The sequence below is a fragment of the Idiotropiscis lumnitzeri genome, unplaced genomic scaffold, assembly GCF_059441095.1.
Source record: "Idiotropiscis lumnitzeri isolate Australia: NSW breed Sydney's pygmy pipehorse unplaced genomic scaffold, RoL_Ilum_1.0 HiC_scaffold_23, whole genome shotgun sequence".
NCBI lineage: Eukaryota > Metazoa > Chordata > Actinopteri > Syngnathiformes > Syngnathidae > Idiotropiscis > Idiotropiscis lumnitzeri.
In genome coordinates this window covers 3,890,391-3,896,587 of record NW_028283561.1, presented here as the reverse complement: position 1 = coordinate 3,896,587, position 6,197 = coordinate 3,890,391, and the positions used below count along the sequence as shown (strand labels likewise).

General features: G+C 61.5%; 2 long non-coding RNA genes across 2 annotated transcripts; both read right to left on the bottom strand.

Annotated features, from left to right (window-relative positions):
- Positions 1–325: 325 nt before the first annotated feature.
- Positions 326–865, bottom strand: LOC148316077 (uncharacterized). The gene is made up of 2 exons (XR_015840397.1): positions 762–865; positions 326–667 (listed from the first exon to the last, which is right to left on the bottom strand). It is a non-coding gene; the product is annotated as an uncharacterized LOC148316077 (long non-coding RNA).
- Positions 866–5,351: 4,486 nt separating this feature from the next.
- On the bottom strand, positions 5,352–5,981 carry LOC148316076 (uncharacterized). The gene is made up of 2 exons (XR_015840392.1): positions 5,788–5,981; positions 5,352–5,693 (listed from the first exon to the last, which is right to left on the bottom strand). It is a non-coding gene; the product is annotated as an uncharacterized LOC148316076 (long non-coding RNA).
- Positions 5,982–6,197: the final 216 nt, after the last annotated feature.

Sequence of the window (6,197 nt, the reverse complement as noted above, 5' to 3'; positions counted from 1 at the left end):
TTACAGGGGTCATTCTTTTGCACCCTGATCCTCAAGGCTTCATCTGATTGCCTTAAAATTCTGTCTGTAGCATCTGAAGACCTGGGACAAACACTGGGGCTAAAATTTTTTGTTTCCGAAATACTATATGACGGGGGCGGGGCTTCAAAGTTTTCACTTAAGATTTCCTTCGCCGCAATGGACAAAATGCTTAATAACTCTCCTGCACATGCTGCTAAAAATCCAAAACTTCACATGTACATAAAAAGTCTGTACCTGAAGACATCTATATTGTAACGGTTCAGGGAACCGTGAGAAAGGAGAACTGGACCCAAGAGCAAGCGAGGATGGTTGAGGAGGATTTATTGAAGGGTTCGGGGGGAGAGGAACGGGTGCCGGTAGCAGGGCAGGAGGACAGGTGGAGGAGCGGCGAGTCAGCGCCGGGGTGCTCGCCGGGGTGGCGAGATGTGCGCTCGCGGAGGTGCAGCGGAGACGGCGCGCTGAGTGTGCACCGGCGCTGTGGCGGGAGGAGCGCGGGCGCGGAGAGCGGCGTGGAGGCGAAGGCGGCGGCGAGCCGGCGGAGGCTGAGAAGGGCAGGCAGGCGGCGTACGGGCGTACGAGGTGCGATCGACGCTCCGGGGCTTGGCGGCTGGCGGCGGAGGATCGGGCTCGGGCTGGCGCTGGGCGGCTGGAGGGAGAGCGAGGAAAGACAATGGTTAACTCGGGTTGCATAACACAAAGCGCGGACGTGCACGAGGCGAACGTCGACGTGGACCGGGTACCGAGGTAGGTCACGGAATAATCCGGCGTCTGGCTCCTGGCAGCGCTGAGCTTTAAACCCCCGCGGTGATTGCTGATGATGGGCAGCAGGTGCGCAGGAGCCGACGCCCTCTCCGGTCGGAGGCGTGCCTTGCGGAAAACAGCCGGAACCTAGGGAAAAGGGAAAAAGCTTGGCAGGCCCCCTAACCCGAACCCCCACAGTACCCCCCCCTCAACGGACGCCTCCTGGCGTCCTTCCTGGTTTGTCCGGGTGTGTGGCGTAAAACTCCCTGATCGGGGAGTCGTCTATGAAAAGCTTACGGGGGATCCATGAACGTTCCTCCGGACCGTAACCCTCCCAGTCCACGAGGAACTGAAACCCCCTCCCCCGACGTCTAACGTCCAACACTTTGGAGACCGTGAAGGCTGGGTGGTCGTCGATCATCAGGGGGGGTGGAGGGGAGATGGTCGGAGGGCTTAGGACGCTGGAAGAGACCGGCTTGAGGAGAGAAACGTGGAAGGTGGGGTGGATCTTGAGGGAATCGGGGAGCTTTAGTCTGACAGAACAGGGGTTAATGATCTTGGTGATGGGAAAGGGACCAATGTAGCGCGGAGACAGCTTACGTGAATCGGTCTGGAGGGGAAGGTCGCGGGTCGAGAGCCAGACCTGCTGACCGGGCTGGTAGTCGGGAGCTGGGGTTCGACGACGGTCCGCCAGGCGCTTGTTGCGTTGCGCCGAGCGGGTGAGGGAGGCCTTGACCTCTGCCCAGACGGCCTTGGCCCGACTGATGTGTTCCTCCACCGAGGGAACTGCCACTGCGCGCTCCTGCTCAGCAAAAAGGGGGGGCTGGTAGCCAAGACATGCCATGAACGGGGACATACCTGTCGAGGCGCAGGAGAGGGAATTGTGGGCGTACTCGATCCACGAGAGAGCCTCGCTCCACGTCTCGGGGTTCCGGGCTACCACGCACCGCAGCGCTGCCTCCAGATCCTGATTGGCCCGCTCGGTCTGCCCGTTGGTCTGAGGGTGGTAACCTGACGAGAGGCTGGCTGTGGCGCCCACTGCCTTACAGAATTCCTTCCATACCTGGGATGAAAACTGTGGACCCCGGTCTGAGACGATGTCTTGCGGGAGGCCGTGGAGCCGGAAGACGTGTTGTGTCAGGAGCGTGGCCGTCTCCAAGGCGGTGGGTAGCTTGGGAAGGGGAACGAAGTGAACGCTCTTGGAGAAGCGGTCGATGACAGTGAGGATGACTGTGTGTCCGTTGGATGGAGGAAGGCCCGTGACGAAGTCCACAGCGATGTGGGACCAGGGGCGGCTCGGGATAGGCAGGGGGTGGAGAAGACCTGCCGGGGCCGAGTGTGAGGCCTTACCGCGGGCGCAGACCGAGCAGGCCAGCACGAATTCCCGTGTGTCTTTTGCCATACTGGGCCACCAGAAGTGCGCTTGAAGAAAGCGAAGGGTACGCGTGACGCCTGGGTGGCAGGTGAGCGAGGAAGAGTGCCCCCACTGGAGTACCTGGGAGCGTACGGCATCGGGGACGAAAAGGAGATCCGAGGGGTCAGGTCGGGGATCGGGTTGGGTCTTCTGCGCCTCGCGAACCGTGCGCTCGATCTCCCAGGAGGCCGCCCCCAGGAGACAGGAGGAAGGGAGAATGGTCTGTGTGATCTCCGGACTGGCAGGTGGAGCGAACATCCGGGATAGGGCGTCCGCCTTGCCGTTGTTCGACCCGGGACGGAAGGAAAGGGTGAAATTGAATCGGCTTAAGAAAAGGTGCCAACGGGCTTGACGGGGGTTCATCCGCTTGGCCGCCTGCAGGTAGGCCAGATTTTTATGGTCGGTCCAGACGAGGAAGGGGACGGCGGTACCCTCCAGCCAGTGTCGCCACTCCTGGAGGGCCCAGACGACTGCCAGCAGTTCCCGATTTCCGACGTCATAATTCTTCTCCGCGGGGGACAGGCGTCGGGAGAAGAAGGCGCACGGATGAGTTTTGTGGGTGTCGGGATCCCGCTGGGAGAGAACAGCTCCCGCCCCCGTGTCGGAGGCATCCACCTCCACAATGAACTGGAGTGCGGGATCGGGGTGTCTGAGGACCGGGGCGCTGGTGAAGGCTTCCTTGAGGTGCCCAAAAGCTTGTGTCGCTGCTGGAGTCCACTGAAAGGGGGTAAGGGTGGAGGTGAGTGCCGTGAGGGGGCTGGCAACCTTGCTGTAATTACGGATGAAGCGTCGATAGAAATTGGCGAACCCCAGGAAGCGTTGTAGTTCCTTGCGAGTGGTGGGAGTAGGCCACTCCACCACCGCCTGGATCTTGGCGGGGTCCGGCTGGAGTTGACCCCGGGCGATGACGTAGCCCAAAAAGTGGATCGATGGTACGTGGAACTCACACTTTTCAGGCTTGACGAATAGACGGTTCTCCAGGAGGCGCTGGAGTACTGAACGGACGTGGCGGCGATGGTCCTCGAGGGATCGGGAGAAGATGAGGATGTCATCCAGGTAAATGAAAACGAAACGGTTGAGCATGTCCCGGAGAATGTCAGTCATGAGGGCTTGGAAGACGGCGGGGGCGTTGGTGAGGCCGAAGGGCATGACGAGATACTCAAAATGTCCAAGGGGGGTATTGAAGGCCGTCTTCCATTCATCGCCCTCGCGGATGCGGACCAAATGGTAGGCGTTCCGGAGATCGAGCTTGGAGAAGACCTGGGCTTCGCAGAGGGGCTCGAACGAGGGGTCTATGAGGGGCAGAGAGGTCTTATTTTTGACTGTGATGCCGTTGAGAGCCTTGAAGTCAATGCAAGGGCGAAGGGAGGAGTCTTTCTTCTTGACAAAAAAGAAACCCGCTCCCAGGGGCGAGGAAGAGGGCCGAATCAGACCGGCCGCCAGGGAGTCGCGGATGTAGGTCTCGAGGGCCTCCTTCTCGGGACGGGAGATGTTGTACAGCCGGGAGCTGGGCAGCGGAGCTCCGGGAAAGAGGTCTATGGCGCAGTCATAGGGCCGATGGGGAGGAAGGGTGCGGGCGAGGTCTTTGCAAAAAACCTGGGCCAGGTCATGGTAGTCCGTGGGGACGGACGCCAGGTCGGGTGGAGCCGGGGAGCGAGGAACCGATCGGGGAGCGGGGTCGGCGGACAGAAGGCACTGTGAGTGGCAAAGCTCGCTCCACCCGGTGATTGCACATCTCCTCCAGTCTATCGCGGGGTTGTGTAGCTGGAGCCACGGGAAACCCAGGACCAGGGGGACTTGTGGCGAGTGGATTAGGAGGAGCTGGATGGTCTCCCGGTGGTTACCGGAAACAATAAGGGTTAGGGGTCCCGTTTGATGGAAGACCTGGGAGATGAGGCGTCCATCCAGAGCCACCACGCGCCGTGGGGAAGGGAGAGGCTCCAGGGGGACACCCAGCCGGCGAGCCAGAGCCAGGTCCAGGAAGTTTCCATCCGCTCCGGAGTCCACCAGTACGGCGACCGAGAGGGATTGGGTCTGCCAGAGGAGGCGGGCTGGGATGGACATGCGTGAAGAGGAGCCCGTAGCTGACACGTTATGGCTCGCCGCGGGACTCCTGATCAGCGGCGCCCCCTCTTTTGGCTTCACGTGGCAATCGGCGATGTAGTGACCGGGGTTGCCACAATAGAGGCATAGCTGGCTCGAGAGGCGCCTCTGGCGTTCCTGGGGATCCAGGCGGGTCCTCCCCAGCTGCATGGGCTCCTCCTGACCGACGGGAGGCGAGACCGGAAGCCGAGGACGGGAGTCGGCGGGAGGCGTGGCGGGGCGTGCCGTTGGACGGGGCGACCTTCGCGTCCGATCAGACTGCCGCTCCCGCAGCCGGTTGTCCACCTTTATGGCCAGGGCGATGAGGTCTTCGAGGGAGGTGGTCTCGTCACGGACGGCCAGCTCGTCCTTGAGCTGGTCCGTCAGACCATCGAGGAACACTCCCCGGAGTGCGGGCTCATTCCACCCGCACTCGTGGGCGAGGATGCGGAATTCCACCGAGAAGTCGGCGGCGGACCGGGAACCCTGCCGGAGTGCGAGCAATCGGCGGGTGGCCTCGCGTCCCTTGACGGGATGGTCGAACACCCGCCGCAGCTCTAGACAGAAATCGGGGTAGGAGGCCATCGCCGGCGCCGATGCCTCCCACAAGGCGGTAGCCCATTTCGCTGCGCGGCCGCGGAGCAGGTTCACCATGTAGGCGATTCGAGCTCGATCGGTCGGGTAACTTTGGGGTTGGAGATCGAACACCAACGAGGTACTCAAAATGAAGTGGCTACAAGAGCCCAGATCACCGGAAAATGGCTCCGGCGTGGGAACATGGGGTTCCCTGCCGCTCGGAGGGAACACGGCGGGCGGAGGAGGGGGAGAAGGGACCGGGGAGGTGTCCTCCGGAAGGCCGGAAGCAGAGGGAAGAGAGCTGACCTGCTTCGAAAGGAGCGCGAGTTGGTGGTGGAAAGCCTGGACGGAGTCCATGAACTCCTGCATCATCCTCTCGTGTCTTCCCAGCTGTCTGCCTTGGTGGGAGAGGGCCTCTTGGAGGGAATCCGAGCTCGCTGGGTCCATTGGGGCCGGATTATTCTGTAACGGTTCAGGGAACCGTGAGAAAGGAGAACTGGACCCAAGAGCAAGCGAGGATGGTTGAGGAGGATTTATTGAAGGGTTCGGGGGGAGAGGAACGGGTGCCGGTAGCAGGGCAGGAGGACAGGTGGAGGAGCGGCGAGTCAGCGCCGGGGTGCTCGCCGGGGTGGCGAGATGTGCGCTCGCGGAGGTGCAGCGGAGACGGCGCGCTGAGTGTGCACCGGCGCTGTGGCGGGAGGAGCGCGGGCGCGGAGAGCGGCGTGGAGGCGAAGGCGGCGGCGAGCCGGCGGAGGCTGAGAAGGGCAGGCAGGCGGCGTACGGGCGTACGAGGTGCGATCGACGCTCCGGGGCTTGGCGGCTGGCGGCGGAGGATCGGGCTCGGGCTGGCGCTGGGCGGCTGGAGGGAGAGCGAGGAAAGACAATGGTTAACTCGGGTTGCATAACACAAAGCGCGGACGTGCACGAGGCGAACGTCGACGTGGACCGGGTACCGAGGTAGGTCACGGAATAATCCGGCGTCTGGCTCCTGGCAGCGCTGAGCTTTAAACCCCCGCGGTGATTGCTGATGATGGGCAGCAGGTGCGCAGGAGCCGACGCCCTCTCCGGTCGGAGGCGTGCCTGGCGGAAAACAGCCGGAACCTAGGGAAAAGGGAAAAAGCTTGGCAGGCCCCCTAACCCGAACCCCCACATATATGTTTATATTCAGTTATACACCTTGCGCCAATCAATATCATTTTTTACATTTTGACGTACTGCACGGTGCCCTTTTAACGAATCTGATTGAAAATTGGCTAGAAAAGACTCAAGACATTGATCTTACTCTATCCCTATTTTTGTGACTTTCCTTCGAAGGGCGTGGCTATTACGGTGCCGCAGAGTCTGATTATTCTCCGTGGCAACA